Below are 20,808 nucleotides of genomic sequence, written 5' to 3' on the forward strand. Positions count from 1 at the left end.
TAAAACTATGTGTTCAATAATCAAATGCTTTTGAAACCTACTCCAATGAGTCCACAATGTCCAAAAATGGCCATCGAGCTTGTTTTTTCATCCAATTTGTTGGAAAGCTGAAGAAGTTATGACATCTCCTAGTTTTCCCACTATTCACTCCACAAATTTCTCCAAATCCAAAATGATCCTACAAATTAACTCCAAAAAGTGCTAACTGAGCAAAAATTTCACCGCCCAGTGGTCCATAATCTGTCATCACGGACTGCCCCATTGAAAATTGCAATCGGCAGGAAACTGGTAGTCTTATGATATGTGAATGTGGCGGGCAATGTACGATTACGATATGGCATACAAGACAATACTATTAACTGTAACCCTTAGTCACATCACATCTGAGATCCTTTCCCACATTCCAATCGGTAGAGAACTGATGGGTAACATAATTCGGGACTCTACCTTCTACGGTGTGTGATTGTAATCTATGATTGTGATTATTGCATCACAACCTGGGTATGCTAGGGGCAGATTTTTGCAATGCCTTGCCTGTTGCGAAGTACAATTGCGATTTATCGCATCACAATCCTGACTTGCTTGGGGCCAATTCTTTAACACGACCTACCTATGATATGTGATTTGTGAAATGTGGGGGCCAATGGCGGCTTTCCACTTGGTGCTTCCTCATTCGCTGAAGAGCCTTGCCAAATCATCTTTTCCTGCCATCTATCCAAGTCAAACCTAAACTTTGACTTGCTATAACTTCTTCATATGATATCGGATTCGAGTGTCGTTCACATCATTGGAATCAAAAGGACACGATCTTCAATCTGAAGATAAGTTTATCAAGATTCTAGCAGTTTGAGTTTTGAACCTAATTTTGAGCACTTGATTAGTCTAGGTTTTAATGCAGGTGTGACACGTGGTGTAGTTGGATTTGCGCGATATGCCACAAGGGCACCTCTGAACTATCGAAGCTTAGAAGAGTTTTGTGAGTAATAGCCATAGACCCTGCAAGATAACTCATCTATTATTGCTTTCCCCTTTAGATATATCTTACTTATGCTAGATAAGAAGAATTCTATCTATGTTTAGTCTAAAGTAACCTTGTTTCCTCTATTTCTTCAAGTGAAGGTAAAAATTGTCCAAAAGTGAGATCTAGTATAGTGGTAGAGTGGGTATAAGCCGTGAAAATTTCTTGTCCTATTTATGTAGAAAGGTGAAGGCATTGATAGGGGTGAGGGGTATAAGAGGCTCTTTATAATGCCAACCAAGGTCAATGAAACTAGGAACGATCTTTTTTTGTAAACATTAAATCACAATAAATAAATGTTCTAGATATCACAAATGAAACATATTTTTATCTCAGTTATCATATATTATGATAGCTTATCTAGGCATACAATGAAAAAAATCTACTATTATATCACCTCAATTGGTGTCATCAACTCTAAGAACTTTTCCCAACTTTACTCCCTTGTATTCCTGTTAAATTAATATCTATACAAGATTAGAAGATTTCAATTCAATCAAAAGTGTTTTTTCAATCTAGGTATTGTAAAACCTAAAATTAGTAGGTACTGGAATGTACAAATGAAATTTCTTCGTAGAGAAATCAAGTTTCTATTGAAGTTATAAACTAAATAGAAATTGAACATGTAAGCAATGGGAAACACCACAAGATCACAACTACATGTATCCATCATCGTGCTACTCATGGTATCAACACCATTCCATATTATGACTAGATGGTGAAAATTAAAAACAAATAGTACACTTTTGAATTAATGTTGCTCATACCTTCTTCCATCCATGGAAGTATGTTCTTGAAAATCTGAATAACTTTTTAATTTGCAATTCCCAGGTTTTACAACAACTCCCTTTAAAATGCAAAAGAAATGTCCAGTTGGTTCAAATATCTACCACCCATATGCCTACAAATATAGTAAGTAGTGCAGTGCATTATGAAAACGGAAAATGGCATCAAATTGAAAGTAACTTACCTTGAATACTAAATATAACATTATTGTTTTGAACTATTTTCTTCTCATAGTTGTTCCACTTCAACATTCAAATTAATACTAGTTGTCCTACACATATTCATGAGATCAATGATGCAAACTTAAATAAAATTTGACCAAATATTAAATTTAATTTCATGAATAATCAAGAATTAAAAGTAATTGAGTTCATGAATAATTGGATGAGCTACTCTTGGTTTAGAGAATAATTTATCGTAGTAGTTTAATATTGGAGAAAACCTCCCTCCACTCGAAGAAGTAGAAGTGAAGTCAACATTGACCTTGTTATTTCTTTGTTGGGTTGAGGGCTTTTTGCTCCAATATTATCCAAATCCTAATTTATTCTCTATTAAACAATGCCAACAACATGAAGGTGGAAGGTCTCGTGGCCCCTTTGCCCCTCACATGACTCCCAATTCCCTAGTACCCAAACTATCTACTATATAGGAAATGGTTCAAATCAAGACATTAAGATTCATAAAAAAACAAATAGAAAACATGCATTGATTCGTAGATCCACAAAATATTTCATCTCAATAAATTTTAACATAAAAAATATGTTTAAATAATCTGAAACAAGGTCATGTACATAAAGAAACATATAGCCATTATTCATTAACATATAACATTCATTGATTCATCCATTCACTAATCATAGACACAAAATACTTAAACTCAATAAATCTTCATCTTGTTTTTCAAAGCTTGAAAGTGGGCAGCCAATGAGGTGTTTCTTCCATCCAACACTACACCAACATGTGGGGGATCAAGGAAACAAATTGAGAAGAAAAAACATGGGTAACATTGGATTTAGAAGCAGATGTTGTAATGACAAGCCATTTCATCTTTCTTGTTAGATCTTTAAAGTGGGAAGCCAAAGAGGTGTTTCTGCCACCAAACACTACATCATTTAGGGGATCAAGGAAACAAATCAATAAGCACAAGCATAGTTAACAAAGGATTGAAAAACAGATGTTGTAACAAAAAATGTCGTAACAATATATGCCACAACAACATGTTAATGTTAAATATGTTGAAAATGTTGTATCTGTTGGTAGTGTAACACCCATTACTATTGAAAATGCTAAAAATGTTGTAAAACTAATGTTATAACAACTAATACTATTGAAACTATTGAAATAGTGACCATTACAATGGATGTTGTAACCACAGATCTTGTAACAATTGACGGGGTAGAAATCCATTTCATATTGCTTGTGAAAGCTTCGAAGTGGGAAACCAAAGAGGTGCTTCAGCCACCCAACACTACACAAGCACTCGGAGTGTTGTAAAATTTTCTTGTTACATTGAAATTTCAAAATTTTGTTTAAAATTAAAAAAAAAATTGTTTTTATTGCACTTTGTAATAGTTTGCATGCAAATATATAGTACCGTAATATATTATTTTGTTTTCTTTTAATCAATAAAATGGAAAATCATTGCACACTCACTATGATGCATTTTCTATTGGTGGCGATTGACACTTTGGTGATCGACGACTCTTGTTGTATTGCGTGCCCCCCCCACTTTCTCGCAATTTAAGGAGGTTGGGGGGGGAGGGGTGGGCGAAAAAGGTGATTATTCCAAAAAAAAACTTTTGCAACATGTTAGTGACATATGAATTACACATCCCCGCTTCACTCATTACCACATACCACCTACACCCCATGCAAAAGACCATTATTGGTTTTCAGTAATAAATATCACCCAACTATGCAAATAATATATTTATTGTTGGACAAGTTGGAAAACATAGAATTTTATCATATTAAAAGGAAAAATAATATGTCAGTGGATAAAAAAAGCTAATGAGGTCATCATCATAGAGCAAGGTGAACTTAGGGAGGATGGTAATGCATCTTCCAAATGTCACATCACATGAACATTTATAAATGGAAAAGGTTGGAATAATATGAAGAAGGGTTAACTATCTAATAGGATGATTAATTACCTAATTTACGCCTTGGCACATTTGTTCTACGACGAGAGTCCTAGTGATCGGTTGGATTCATCAATCTCATGATGGATAATTAAGAGGAATCAATACAAGGTTCAGGACATCTGGGAGTTGGTAAGACATGATTTAAGGTAGAGATGAAGTGAAGGAATTGTGTCATCTGACCTGGAGGAGGATCACCTCAAGTCAATTGTGCAGGAAATCATCTCGAAGCAAGAAGAAATGAAAATTAATTTTGTTATAGGGAATTCACTACCAAAGATCATTAAAAATGAAGGGACCTCTTGTGTTGTCAATATAGAGCTAATTTTCACTATAAGACAATGGTTATGGAGGGAATATGCATTGTGGATTGTCTAACATCCTCATTTTGCCAAAGAAATGGCTTCTTTGTCTAGCAATGGCATTGATGACTCCTATGAGAATTCCCTTCGTGTGTTCAGGCATGAAGTGGAGGAAATTATTTTGTGGATTGGAGGGAAAATTATATCTGAAGCCCATTCTCATTTTACCCTTATTTCACGTTAGTTGGAAGGATTGAGGAAATATGTGGAAAATTTTTAGGTGAAAATGGAGGTCATCATGTCGAAGATAGTGAATCTCAATCAAAAGGTGGAGAATTCAGAAGATAAGTTGGAGATTATGGGTGGGTAATTTTTGAAGGAAGTGTTTGGTATCACTGAGGAAGGTTACAATGAACCAGTGCACGGTGAGTAGGGATCCCCGCCTCTAGTGTTCATAGTACAATTGGAGATCCAACAAGATGCTAAGCAGCATGAATCTGCGGATGCAAGCTAGCAGGGGGAAGCAGAAGAGGCTGATATTGAAGAAATCACACAACATGATCTAGAAGAAAATGACCAGTTAGCATATAGAAATAGCTTTTTTATGTTATGCAAATATGTAAATATTAATCGGGTTTGTTTGTGAATGCATAAGGAAAATGATGTAGAAAATATGGAGAAGAAAACTCTGCAATCTCAATTTCTATGGTCGAAGAATTTTTGGAGGCATGTGGAACTGTTGTTACTTTTGAATGAAATGGTTCTGGCCAAAATCCAGATTGTTTAATATATATATATATATATATATATATATATATATATATATATATATATATATATATAGATATATATATATATATATATATATATATATATATATATATATATATATATATATATATATATATATATATACAATATTTCCTTTAAAGAAAAAAAAGAATACTTTGAATGTAAATATTTTTTGAGATTGGATATTTTGTAAACAAATATATTTATATGTGTGGTTTTTCAATAAGAAAGGGTTGATACATAGACCAAGTTTTTGTAATATTTTTGTAATACTTTCAACTTGGATATAATGAAAGGATTTTCCTTTTCAGTCATGATAGAAATTGCATACTTCTTAGTTCTTCTTGTAATTTCATAGTTTGCTTCTACATATATTTGAGAATAGTATAGGACATTAGGAAGGGCCAGATTGAGTATCAATCTCCCTCATGTCCCTCTGCAAACTTATGTTCACTACTGGGTTAGAAATTGAAGAATTATTTAATTTACTACTCGTAGATATTTAGATTGTTGCTTCTATGTTGTTCTTGGATATATTTGTGTTCACTATAAAGGCGCATCTATATGTCTTTGCTATTATTAGATGATTAGATGTTCAGGGAGAATGTTTAGCCTTGTAAATTCCTCTCAATTCATCTTTCAATTCCTCACATTGATGCTTTGTCTCAGTTCTTTAGCCGAGGTCTCTCTACAGAGATACAACATGGGGGATCAAGAAAACAAACTGGGAAGCACAAACATAGGTAACAACAAATTGAGAAGTAGATGTTGTAACAATGGATATTGTAACAGCAGATGATGTAACAACACACGCCATAAGAAGATGTCAATGTTAAATCTGCTGAAAATGTTGTAACAACTAATGCTATAACACTCATTATTGTTGAAAATGTTGAAAACATTTTAAAAGATGATATTATAACAATTGCTACCATTGAAACTATTGAAATAGTTACCATTACATCGTATGTTGTAACAATAGATGTTGTAACTATAGACATTGTAACAACTAAGGGGCTAGAAAGCCATTTCATCTTTCTTATTAAATCTTGAAAGTGTGAAACAAAAGAGGTGTTTTTGACATCCAACACTACCCCAACAATTAGGGGATCAAGAAAACAAATTGAGAAGCACAAACATAGATCAAAGGGGATTGTGAAGAAAACATTGTAACAAAAAATGTTGTAACAACAGATGTTGTAACATAAATCCATTTCATATTGCTTCTCAAAGCTTGAAAGTAGGTAGCCAAAGAGGTGTTTCTTAGTAACTTTACATTTGCGTTATTCTTCTTTTGAGATCTGTGTAATAAATCTACCAGTTTGTTTCTTTAACAGATTTACCAATGCTATGTGAATAGTTGATCTACCTATGAATTTTATCTAATAAGCCTTAATGAAGCACATTGCAGTCTATCCATCTTATTTTCTTTCATTTCATCGTTTTTGTTGTAGATTTGTTGCATAGGATTTTGTTTTGCCCTATGTTTTAAACCTTGAATTCCTTTATGTTCTTCTTTTCATACTACAATTCAAATTTTAAAGGTTGTAATCACAAATAAGTAGGCCTGTTGAATTTACTCATTAATTTCTCCAAAAACTATCTCACATTGCATTTATAGGTCTATCATCACCTGCCCCACCTGCCTTAATTTTTTAGTATTAATAAGGGTCTGAGAGAGCTGGAATAGTGAGAAGACTTCTATTGTAGTCTAGAATGTAGAAAGAATTTTGTTTTGAAAAATCACCAAGTTGTGTGTTAAGCATACTCCCGATAGGAGTAGAAAAGGAAGTGTCCTATAGAGCTTTAGGTTCTTTCTTTAAAACGAGCCCTTGAAATTTCAAACATGCTCCAACACATGCCTACATTGTAAAGGTTCTTATTCTAATAGCCATGTCCCTACATATCTTCTTAATTCATTCAATATATATATCACTAAAGAACAAATGTTTTAGACCTCAATACACCCATCATCCTACTATATGTCAAATAATTTCAAATACATGTGTCAAGACTCAGGATCATCCCTAGTGTTAGCATTAATATTGATTTCTTCTCTAGGGTTTACATCACAAACTCTAGGTCTTCCTCTATTGCATCACACAAGCACTAAGAACTCTCCATGACAATTATATAGATGGAATAATGAGTATACTGTATACAAGTACTCACTATTTCCTCTATATAGATTAGGTGAGGGAGGCCAACATTAGTAAAGTGGGAAAATTACACAAGGAATTTAATTTAATGTACAAGATAAGGTCTCCAACTGAAGTTCTCTCTCTCCAAGGTATACATTTCAAGAGACCAATACTTAGGTGGTGCACACTCTAACCATGTGTAGCCAGTGTCAAGTCCTCTTCATCACACGTCTTCTTTCTTACCAAGAAAATCATCCCATGCTCCTCAACACATGTATATTGGGTCCATAATCAATCCCATGTAGTGTGCTCTCAAGAAAATCATCTATAATCAATCCCATGCAATTTATTTTGTTCTCTACATGTTATGTATTACATGGTGTTGCATCCCTCCTTTGGCCTAGGTTTTTTTGCAAAGGACTTGATAAATCAATGATTGGATATTGATTTCCGAGGACTTGATCATAGTGAAAGGTTGGTGATTTATAAGGGTCCTATGACTAATGGGAGCACAAAAGAACTCAATCTACACATAAATAAACAACTCAGCACAAAAAATGAAAATTGATATATTAACATAGCAATATCCAAGTAAGTTATTAAAAGTCCACTAATCATAGCTTACTCTCATCTAGATAACAAAATTATACCACTTTATTTCTTGTATCATATCGAATTATAATTGTGATGGATAATGGCCACATTGTTTCTCCTATCAAAAAATGGAAGATGGATAAGTTAAAATAATTAATATCCAATCATTTACTTTTTTGTATAAAATTAAAAAATATATAATTTGAAATATTAAATATACTTACAAATTTGCATGCTCGACCTTATAAACATGTTTGTCCATTGTGATGTGTGGTAGGATATTTGGCAAGCCTAACCTTTAAGGCATAGTCCTAAAACATACACTAATTCAATTTAATTATGCACCAGTAAAATATAAAAATCATTTAATGAATTTAAAATAATATTATGACCAAATTTAAATACATGTATAATCTCCTCGTCGGACTCCCTCCGTGCATCTACTCTATCATATTCTTCCACAATCTCTTTCCATACTTTCACGATTACATAAATTGGCCTCATTTTGGTCCTTATCTCAAGAGGAATTTGTTTTTATATTTTTTTATTTGGTTGCAATGAAATCACTTCGAATTTTGACTCATTTAGTTTTTTACTTACTTTACTGACCAACCTATCCAAAATTCAGTCTACATGTCATGGACGGCTTCCTCTTGAAGGTGCATGATTATCTTTGATAATGGAATCTGTAGATTCCCTTTGAAGCGTAGAAGGTATGATTCCTTCAACCTAAAATTGAACAATTTCCCACCAAATTTCATTCTGATTTCACCATAGGCAACGTCATATTCTACAATAATTTTTTATGTACCAATGCAACATGAATAAGTACCTGTACTGGTGGTTGAATAAATATGTGTCCCAGGAGTGGGTGGGACATTGGATGTCTCTATTCCTTTTTCCACGTTATTAGAGTTTATTGTGATTTGTTTTTTCCTAGATCTTTTGCTCGATCTAGGAGTTGATGGGGAATCAATAGATTCCCTTTGACATGGTTGTTTTGGTTTGTCTATTTTAGTTCCTTTAGTATGTTCTTCCACGTATTTGGAAAGCATGGAAAAATCCATACCTTCTATTTTATTCACTGATTCTACCCCCAATATAGAATCCATTTCCTCTTTCAGTTTCTAAGTTTCATGTCCCTATATATGTACAATAGAATTTTGTTTTGAAATTAGAAATAAAAAAATAAAAAACAATTTCGTTGTTTATAATTTTGAAATTAAAAGATAAAAATACAATTCAAACAAGCAATGAAAACATTTGGAAATCCATAAATTGAGTATGAAATACCTCATTCTCGCACAGATCAGATCCCTTTCTCATTTCCATGTACTATTGCTTGAAATTTTTTGGCATCTCAGGGTGATTTTGTTTCCTTGACACTCTGGAAAATCCCTTCTCTTTACTCCCTATGTTTTTCTTCCTTCCCTCTAACTATTTAAAACAATAGTAGTGAAAAATGGATGAACATGGGTTTTCTTTGTCTCTAGTAGGTGTGTTACACAAAAATATCATCACCATGATTATTTGTAGTCAGTATGGGTCTATCATCACTTGTACTGTCCTCCTAGGTAAGTCTCAGACCTTAGCTCTTCAAGTCAAGCTTTGAAAATGGGAGAAAGACATTAAAAATCAATGTAACTCTGGTTCCACACTTTCTCTCACTGTCACCTGCGGTCCCGCACCTTCTGTTTACAAAAACTGCGGACCTTCCCGCTTTGTCCCTAACGGTGTGGGTGCGGACCCCTGTGAAAGTCAAAAGGTGCAAGTTTTATCTTAAAAAACTCACTTTGGGTTAATTCTAGAGGATTCTAGAAGGAATTTTGACGTGGATTGTTCGCTCTCAGGTGGTTCATGCATCCCAAAGGAGAAGGAGCTAATCCCTTGATGAGAGGAGCTATCCCTTTGAAGGAGGGCTTTATCCCTTTGAAGGAGGACTTAGTAACCTCCCTCCATTGCACTATAAATACAGGCATTGGGTTGGTTGCTGGGGAGGTTAGAAGCTGAACATTTTTTAGGGTAAATGCTGGTGAAATCAAGACTTCCTAGTTGAGCTTAAGAGGAGAGATCACATACCTTTTTGGCTTCATTGGGGAGTGAGTGAAACTTGTCAAAGTAGAGGAGACTTCTTGCTGGACCCTGGGAGGAGCTTGTACAGCATCAAGGCAAAGGTTGTAAAGTTCTTCTTCTTTTGAATTAATACAATCAAACTCATTTTTCTCAACAAGTATCTTATGTTATTTGTTTCATGGACTCCTTGACTTTCATGTTAAATATGTTTTATGATATTGTTTTTTCAGGTGCTATTTAATTTGTTTGCCTTGTTTGTGTTTACAGATTCGCGACAAAGGAGCTCATTTGGATCAAAGGAGTGAGGGCATCCACAAACTTGCGTTGGACCTAAGGTGGGCCCTAAAAACACATGTTTGCCATTGTTTATAAAAACATATTTAGAGAAAGATAGTGTCTGGTTGGTTTGCTTGTCATTAGGTCTTTTTTAGATTCTAGGAAGGTCTATCTTGTCCACAAGATCGACTTATTTTGTGTGACAAAATGGCGACTCCGCTGGGGACTTGATTGTTTTCCTTGTTTTTACTTTGACCTGAGAAACTGTGTTTTTGTTTCTGTTTTTGGCTTGTTGTGTGTAAAATTTGGTAGAGTTTGTAGATCCAGGGTTAATTTTTGTTTTTCATAGCTTTGAGAGAGGACTGCACCCTAGCCGTTTGACACAGTGCGTACCTACCCGCAGCTTGGCTTTTAGCACAGAGCGGGACCGCACCTGTGTCGACTGTGGGCTTGCGGACCCTGTCAAAATTTTGAGAAACCTAAGATTTCGTCTGTTAGTCAGCTTAGTTTTTGTTTCGAAATTGTTATCCACTGCCCAGACCTGCATATAACTTGTCAGAAGCTTTCCTTAGGTTGATCTCATTAGTGTTAGGGTTTTAGGTGAAATTCCTAGGATTTTTTCTTGTTGGGTTTGTTTTTCATTTTGGTTGTGTAGTGGCTCTGAGCATAGAAGCTGTAGGGACTTCAGATCACCTTAGTGTCTACCAGCATTCTTATGAGTCTGACCATTTATGGAATCTCCCCTTGTTGAGGAATCAACTTTGAGTTTTCTCTTTACAAAACTTCGAAAAGCTTGTGTTTAAAAGTTTGGATTTTCATTTTCAAAAAGAAAACAAAATTGGTTGTTCTTGACTTATTTGTGATTCTACATAAATTGGTCCTTAGCTTACATCTAGCTAAGTAAAACATCCTTAAAAAAGAATTTTAGTAGGCTTTGACTTCAAATAGGTTTTTATAATTTATAGATCTCAAAGTTAGTCATTTTCATTAGTTTTGAGTGTTTTATAAGAAAATATAAAAAATATCTTTTGAAAAAAGTTTGTTTTGTAGTGCTTGAGTGCTTTGAAATGAAAAAGGGAAATTTTTGTGAAATAATTAGTTGTCTCATTTTAAGTGCATTGGAAAAGGACAAAAACTCTTCTTTTAATTTTTTTGATTGAGAAAGATTTGTGTTTACAAAGTATTTGCATTCTCAAACTCTTTCTTAGTTTATAAGTTCATCGAAGAGAAAAAGATTGTTTAAATCATCTTAGGTGCATTTTTAGTGATTTTGAGTCGAGTCTTCATACCATGAGTTTCATCTCTGCACCTTTTGACTTAAAGAAAAACTAATAAAAAATAACGCTTAAAGTAAAATTCATCTAGTAACATTTTTATTTCTAGGGCTCTGATACACCAACTTAGCTTAGGCTAGTGTCTTGGAGTAGGAGAGTAATTAACTCTCCAAGACAGTAAAAACAAACAAGTAGCTGTATCTTGTGGTAGGGAAGAAATCCAATTGTTGCATTTATGCTCTGGGAAAGCTCCTCTTAAAGGAGAAGCACGAGGTCGTGTCCGAACTAGTGTGGGAATCAATCCTTCCTCATTGGGAACGATGTTAGATATTCACGTATTAAAAATGGTAAACCTCGGATTAACCATTGTCGAGGAGCCTAGGGTCACTTGTTGGTAAACCTTGGATTATGTCAAGGAGCCTTCAAGGGGATTGAGCTTGCTACTCTGCCCTTCCTTATGTATCGGATCGTAGACTGTTCCCCCAGGTATATTTGTTTCAGTTGGTAACCTTAGCGGCCATATTCTTTAGGACTCTTCCTGGGGTGACAGTGGTGGGAAGATCCCACTATACATGGAGCAGACATCGGCTAGACTCACTTGGATTTTCTGCCGGGTTCTCTTCACTCGAGACGGTTAAGTGGAGGAACTTGTGCCAGTCTATTCATTAAGCAAATTGCCGGGTGTTGTGGGGAAAAGTATCCGACTCGGAATGACCCTATCCCTACTCTAAGGGTGATAGTTCCTTAGCAACAACTGAAAGTAAAGCTTTGATAGTTTTCCTTTATGAAAATACAGAGAAGGAAGAAAAGATTGACCAACCGATGTCTTTCGCTTTTGTCGATCCCGTCTTCTCTCTTTGCCTCTTGCTCCCAGCTCCTTGCTCTCTTGCCGGCCCAGCTACACACAGATCCTGCAAAAACGAGAGAAGGAAACTACAAGAAACATGTACTCATAACTGATGCATGGATTAGGATGAATCAAATATACAGATGAAAACAATACATCATTGCAATACAAGTATATAAGAGAACATCAAAAGCTTTATTGATAGAAGAAAAAGGTTCTGAGAAGGTTACAACCATAAATGGCTCCAATCCAGCAGCACCTCCCCAGCAGCAAGAAATCTCCTCTTCTCCTCTATAAAAGCAATCACCCAATAGCTCTAACTGTAAACCAACAGCACTTCCTTGCTTTGCACAAAATTCCAGCCTCCCTAGACCTCATGAGAGAGCTCTATATATAGGGTAGAAGGAGAAAGGATGAGTCAGCTTGAGACTGACATAAAGCTGCCTTGTGTCCTCTCCCTCTTCAGTTAAACTTCAGTTCTTGAGTCCACTTGGAGATCCTTACTTCCACATGGAGATCAAGTACCTCTTACTCATCATAGGGCGAATTCCTTGAACCAAGTGTCAGTTTGGAAGCTTCCTGGGCAGTTGACACCTTGCAGAATGACTGTGCCACTTGGCCAATCTCGCCCAGCGCAGGTAGCCTTCATTGGTTTTGACTTTCAGCGCAGGTACAAGGAGGAGCAGTTGACATTCAGCGCAGATGCTCAGTGGAGCAGCTGACATGATCCAAAAATAGCCTGTTTTTGAGTGTTTTCAGGTGGAGAACTGATAGGAAGTGCTGTGGTTTGCTGACCTTGTTCCTCTAGGGGTAAGAACAACATGTTTAGGGACTGAGGATCCCTGTAATTATTGACATTTCATTCTCCATGCTGCGAGGCACAAAAATGTCTATAACACCGGGGTAACTGTTCCAACCGCCATTTCTGTATTGAACTCTACGACGTTGGATTTTATCACCAACTAGTGTTTTCAGTACGGAAAGTTACTGTCTGTGTGTGTTTGATCTCCTAGATTCTTTAGGCGTGTGATTCAAATTTGTTTGGTTCTTTAGAGACTTTAGGTGCTTTTCATTGAGATTTTACTTTGTTTGCGTGTGAAGTAGTTAAAAATTTTTAACTGTGGCTGAATTACCAAGGCAGTCCCGTAGACTTCAGGGCCAATCTCCTGAGTTTGTAAACGTGGCTGAGTTACTGAGAAAGTCCCTTAGACTTCAGGGCCAACCTCCTGAGGAAGTACCGAGCCAGCTTGAAGGCTTGAAAGTCCTCGTAACTCCTAGAGACAGTAGAGTTGGGTCACCTGAAGAAGGAGAATCTTCTTTGATAGTACATCCTGATTTTCAACCGTTAGTAGCAGATTATAATCCACAGTCAGTGTCTGTTTCCGAAGTTGCTGGTAGTTTTTCACCTACTAGTGATATAGGTGAGGAACCTGAAATATCTGAGCCTGAAAGTGAATTTGCTGCTACTCTGACATCGGGGTTTGTTTCTCCAGATTATAGTGGTCCTGGTTCACCTAGGGTAGAAAGAGTAATCACCCAAGATCTTCCTTCTGGATTTATTGCTATTGAAGAACTTGCTCTGGAAGAAGAAGTAGGCATCCCTATCCCTGAAAATCAACCTGTTATTGAGCTAAGGGAGCATGAATCAATTTTTTACAGTCCACCTAGGAGCAGTTCTTGATATCTTTCTTTGACTAATTTTTTAGAAAACTCAGGGTTAAGTTTTTCACCACCTCGCGCTCCTTATCACCCAACACCTAGAGGTTTTTATACTCCCGTAAATATGTCAGGATAGTCATCCATGTTTACTCAATCGCCTGAATCCTTTTTGTATGGCGGTCCTTCTGTTCCCTCTGGGTATCAATCACTTTCTGGTACTTTTTCGGGAGCATCTCCTCAACCCATTGAGCAAGGGTTATTAACTGGAAGCAATGGTACTAAGCCGTTGAGAGTAGAAGACATTCTTATGATGTCAGGTTCTATTCCCAATCCTCAACCTCAAGGTGGCCAGTTACCGCCTGGGGGGCAGCCTCAATTCTCACCTGGGGGGCAACCTCAAGGTACACAATTTGCATCTGGGGGGCAACCTCAAGGACAGTACATACCTACGAGACAGTACTTTCCTCAAGGTCAACCACAGACTCAATATGTACCCCAAGGTCAACCCCAGTATCAATTTATACCTCAGGATCAACCCTAATATCAGTACGTGCCTCAAGGGTATCAACCCCAAGGTCAGTACTCGAACCAAGGTTTCCAACTACCCTCTGGTCAAACGTATGTTCAAGGAACGGGAAATGTACCTTTCAATTATCAATCCTACCCTCAACCCGGTTATGGTCCTCAGTATTCTCAACCTGTTATGGGTCAGTACCCCGGAATGAATATAGTGTGGGATCCATCGCAAACTCAAAAGGTGTTGCAGCCAAATGTACAGTTGTCATCTCAAACTAGAAAACCCTTAGTTTCTGGTACACCCCAGCAACCAGTCCAGTCTAACATTCAAACTTCTGTACCTTCAGTAGTTTCTCAGATTGGGCCTAGTACACCTCGTACTCCGCCTCAAACGACTGCTACAACTGCTGCAACATCTGTTCAATCTACCCCACCTACTTCTAGAGTATCGACAGCTCCGGTTTCTACTGTTCCTGTATCTACTCCTCAGACATCTTTACTACCGTCTGGATCTACGATTCAAACTTCGGTTCAGATGCCTGTAGGACAACCTGGTTCAAGTATGCTTGTCACAAGTCAACCACAATTTACTTATCAACCGTACCAAGGACAGTACCAATTCGGTCCTGCTGTGCAGCAGCCAGTCTATCAGTATCAACCGTATCCTGGGTACACTTATCAACAACCTGAACAACCCCAGTACGGTCCGATTAATCCTGGTTTTCCTGGAGCATACAATATCCCAAACGCAATTCCTATTCCTAGTTATCCTGGATATCCTCCTCCTGGGGCTGGTCTCATGACCCAGAGTTTTAGGGATCCTAATCGGCAGTTACCATTTATCGCAACTTTGGACATGCCTGACTTGTCGCGCCTAATGAACGATCCCATTAATTATCTTCCGTTTTCGCCGCCAATGCCGAATAAGTTTCCCAGTGACATTCCCAAGTTCGAAGGTAAATCAGGAGAGGACCCGTCGAACCATGTGATGACTTACCACCTCTAGTGTGCGTCTAACTCCATTTCAGATGATTCAATCCGTCTTAGACTTTTCCAGCGCAGTCTAATTGGTCTCGCGGCCAAGTGGTACATTGAGTTACCGCGAGGCACTTTTTATAATTTTAGTCAGTTAGCTACCTCGTTTTTAACTCATTTTCAGTTGCCAGTCCGATATGACAATGGCACGGAATTGTTAACTTCGTTAAAACAATCGACGTCTACTTATATTTCAGATCATATTCATGAGTGGAGATGTCAACGATGTTTAGTGAAGGTGTTTATTCCGGATCAGATCTTGGCTGAGTGGTTTGTAAAATCTTTGTTTCCTAAGATCACTGAAGATGTTACTAAAGTCGGAGTTGTTACTGAGGAGCAGGTAATTGCTCAAGCACAGTACCTTGACTTGGTCTATACTCAGTCAGGTACATTACATGAGAAAATCCCAGATCTTCCCAAGCAAAATCAAATCGCTGCAACTCCTTCGAGATCTCATGCCGCTGATGGTATGATTGGTACGGTTAACACTAAAAGTAAGAAGAAATCCTCCAAAATTCTTCCCCTATCATAACCTTGCCTGATTCCCCAACAGGAGATTCTTCTGCAGAGATTTCCGTCGATATTCACATTGTAGAGTCATCTACAGCCAAATAAAAATCTGGTGGGAAGAAGAAAGGAAAGAAGAAGAATAAAACAGACAAAAGTTCAAAGGAGAAACCTGAAAAGGCGGAATCCAATGATGAAAAGCGCAAACCTCGTTATCCTTGTCTCATTTGTGACGATGAACATTTTACAAGATACTGCCCTCATCGTGCAGAGGTTGCGAAGATTGTCAAAGGTTCCCAAACTCCTACTATTTTGAAGGATCTTTTTCCAGCTCAAGATAGTAAGATGATAGGTTCATCCTCGAGTGCCAATGAAGAACCCATACTGATCATGTCCCATGTTAGGATTGCGACTCGATTGCAAGATTATGGTAGTAAAAGTCCTGTTGATGGTAAAGAAGCAAAATCTTCTCATTCTAATCCATCAACCTCAGCTCCAGGTTCCGATCCACTATAGATCGAGAAACCTAATCCAGACTTGGTAATCAAACCGCCAGCCAAGGGTATACTTCAAAAGTCAGCTTTCAATCCACATGCGAGAGCGGCTCAGAATTATAACATTGTTGAGGATTTAGTTGTTTCACCCTCAGCAATGTCGGCTTTGGAAGTGCTGCAATCATGTCCAGCACAACGTAAATTACTTTTGTCGGCTATAGGAGTTGTTGATGTTCAGGACTCGAATCTAATAATTTTCGATCTAGGAAATAGTACACCACGTTTGCCTCATCAAATGGCTTTCCAGATTCCAGTGATAGTAAAAAACAGGCCTATTCATTGGACTGTAATTTATGAGGGAGCCTCAACGTGTATTATGTCGATACAGTGTTGGAGATCGCTTGGTTCTCCTTCGCTAAACCAATCCCCGACGATTCTAAAGGCCTTTGATGGCCGTGGGTTTCATCCTTTTGGCATTCTACAGGATTTTCCTATAGGGGTTGGAGGAAAAACTGTTAGTCTAGATGTGGAGGTGGTTGATGCCCCTCTAGATTACAACCTTCTCTTGGGTCGAAGTTGGTCTTACACTATGACAGCGGTCGTTTCATCGTTCTTTCGAGTAATAAAGTTTCCACATAATGGAAAGATCGTAACAATATACCAGCTGGCTTACTTTTCATCCGACCCAGCCTCTTCTGAGAGTATTCAACATGTCGGTAAAACGACTATCCCATATAAGGATGATGGAGTAGGACTAGTTAAAGATGCCGGTTTACTGGGAACTTTTCCTTTTCCTCCGATCAATGCATCCTATTCATTTGCAACCATTCATATGATTACATCAGACACCATTATTTACGATGATCCTTGGATCATTCCTTCTGAATCTGAGATAGACTCATTTGGTGATGTCATACCTTTGAGTCCATATAAAATTGCCTATGAAGCTGTGCAGTCGTTTGCCGACCCATCTTCAACCGAAAATGACTTCATGAATGTGGTCCGTGAGGAATCACTGATAGAGGGAATTACTCCCCTAGGGCTTTTTGCGTTGAAACCCTAGCAGACTGAAAGTTATCTATTCAAAGAAACATGCATTCATACAGCCATTATGCTATTATAAGCAAATTCTATGATAAGAGTGCGTACCTTTGGTCCTACGTTTGAGAAGGCCTTTAGGGTTCAAACCATTCTTGGAGTTCCCTTCTTCTCTTTTGTCTTGCAAAATAACCAATTCAAAGAACACAACAGTACATGGACAAAAACTTATAAAGAAACCATCTTCATGTTATAAAGAAAGGTAGTTAGTTATGAAATCCAAACAACCTTTTGTATATGAATTCTAAACATGAATATCATTAACATAAAGAAGATTCATTTCAGGAGCCAAGACATGTGTTTCTTTTATTATAGACAAATAAAGTACATAAAAAGGAATATTTTCACCTGAGTCACCTTCAGCAGGCTCCAAGCAAAGCTTCCTTCCGGATCCATTCCAGCCTCAAGCCTCTAACAAACTCCTTCCATGACTCTCTCCATGATGTCATAAATGGTGGATGAACATCAACACAGAAGGAAACAAAGGTTTCCTGTACAAAATGGGGGAAGTGCATAAGGCACAAGGGACTTCAGACCTGGTCAAGGGAAAAATCTCAGCATAATAACCTTTCTCTCTCTTCTCTCCTCTCTTAGGCCTTCCCTTTGAGGTCTTTTTATACCATCTCCAAAGTAGTTTTTTAGTTAGGAGTTGGTTGGAAACAGTTGGGCCATGGGCACTAACAGGTGATCAGCAGGTAAAACCCGCGATCTCCACCCGAAAATAAGGAGTGTTATATTTTTTTAAGTGTTTTAATACATACACGCGGGTTGGCTATATACATACCCGCGTATACACGCGTTTAACTCAGGGCAATGTCGCGTATAAGGGATAAAACACTGTTTTTTAAATTTTAGGACCAGGTCTGGAAGGAGGGGTTTCCCTAGGCCATGAGTACAGCATCACAAACCATAAGAGTGAGATTTGGAGCTATAACAGATGCCCCCTAATATATGAGGTCAGAAGGGGTACATGATGGCCGAAATATATTATGCGAGTACATGGAAAGGAAGTCTGTCAAAAATCGAGGAGGACTTCACCAGAATTTAGCCTGCCAAGCCACCAAAGGAGATCAGAAAGAAACACTGTCTGAGGCGGGCATACCCATGCTCAGAAAAAGTAAAGCATGTCCGCATATCAAGTACAAGTGGATCCACTAAGTATACAAGTATAAATGACTGAAAGATACATAATGGATCATCTGATCATAATGAACAAGTACATGTCTGAATATCACATATAAGACTGTCAATGATGCTGAAAGATGCAACGGATCACTGATATCAAAGAATGATCCCCAAAAGGTACCAACTGAACATGATGGAATAGGATGGCACTACACTGCAAACTCAGGTGCCAGCATATAGAATGTCGCCATGACTGACTGCAACATGTAAAGTGGAGTGGTATCAACTAGCAGCAACAGGAGCAACTGCCAAGTGAACCAATGAATGCTGATACAACCTAAGGTCTTCACCGACCGCCGTGGTACATTTCTACACCATGGGAATAAATGATCTGAAGTCGACCACGTGAGAAATCGTTTGATTACCGGTCATTGATGTATACCATTAACAAACGCGAGACTACTCACCAATAATGATAATGAGAATCAAGGTACCGAGTACAATCTAACAAGTGTGAATAGATGAGCTAGAGTCGAACACTTGTAAGAATCTATCGATCAGGAGACAATGATGGTTTCCCACTGTCGATAGCGAAGGATCTGCCACTAATGACTGAAAACCCCAAGGTACTGCCAAATGGACTCTAGATCTTTGCCCCAGAGTAATGAGTCGGAGTCGATAGGGAAAGATCCGCTAGAAGGAAGGAATTAAGGCATCCTTCATCAATCTAGCGCGAGTGTAACCCGTAGGCCAATAATGTGGAAGGAATCGGACGAAAAAGATGTAGTAACCCAACCGAAGTACGTTTTTGGTGTACACAAGATGTGGCTAGCGCACAGCAGAAACCCTCTGAACCAAACAATAATGAAAGCTGACACAGAGGCGAGGTATCCACCAATAGGGTCAAATGGAAACCAAGGTACTCCATGAATCCCAATGTGTGATAATGTAAGTTGATGTTGAACACAAGGGAAACCACTCAGTCAAAGACCCATGATACTGATCGATGTTGAGCACAAGGTAACCTATCAATAATGAAAATAAGGCCAGGGTGCAGCTCTAGGCCTGTGCTCAGAGCAAGATGTCGTCGTCGATAAGGACAAGACCCGCCAGCAAGAAGTCAATGGGGACCTTCTCAAACCGGCACGAGTAAAGGACCAATATAACTGATGTGATGGTAGACATGACACTGACAACCAGGGATGGCCGACTGAAAAATGAGTCAAGAGACACCGCAGAGAGGCCGACTCAGGCTAACTTACCTTGAACAAAAGCACAACTCAATGTGGCTATGTGGCAGCATATGATGACTCTGTATAAGTTCGCCATGTAGGAGGCACGAACGAACCCTCCATATGATTGGAAGAGATAACCAATCGGTGGAGAACTGACTCAATAACAAGGTTATGGCGTACCTAAGTCAAACTAAATCCCACCCATACGGAGGAGACTTTGTTTTGAGTGCTTTTTTCAAGGGCGACACAAATGACTCTAGCTGCCAACAATAAATGGAAATAATGTCCCATTCCCGCTCTTTTTGGAATATTTAATTTTTTTGTCTTTTTCTATTAAGCCGGAAAAAGAATAAAAGAATGCTATGGTACAGTGGAAAGAACAAGTGTCGGTAAAATAGATGATCGAGTTCCTGGGAAAGGAACGTTCCTATGCTCAATGTAGGGAGGTGAAAACTGGTCAGTGACACTCAAAGGTATGTTCCTTCCACGGGTCAAGGTGTGTCAAGTTGCAGAAGTCAAGGGTATGCAAGGTTGATTTTGCAGATGTCATGGTCAAAAGTTGGCTTAAACACGAGTCCAAGTGAAGCCGGCTCTAGGCCAAAAGGTGCAAGTGGTCAACATGCAATGCAATAGTACAACTCAACACAAAGGAGCCTCTAGGGTATATGGAGAAGCTAAGAGGAATGAGTCTTCAACGCATAAGTCATGGCGGGACTACAGAGGACTCCCGAGCCTACTCAAAACGGAGCAGCATGGGCAACAAATGTCAGTGAGGTGCTAACTAGGATGCCCATGTAAAGGATGGCTCTACCATCGTGTCATGATTTAAAGAATCGGCGAGTGAAGATGGCTTACGAACCATAACACGATGGGATCGACCCTATGGCAGATGTAT

The sequence above is a fragment of the Pinus tabuliformis genome, chromosome 4_2 (genome assembly GCF_031772625.1).
Source record: "Pinus tabuliformis cultivar Carrire ecotype Pingquan chromosome 4_2, CPIR1, whole genome shotgun sequence".
NCBI classification, from domain to species: Eukaryota; Viridiplantae; Streptophyta; class Pinopsida; order Pinales; family Pinaceae; genus Pinus; species Pinus tabuliformis.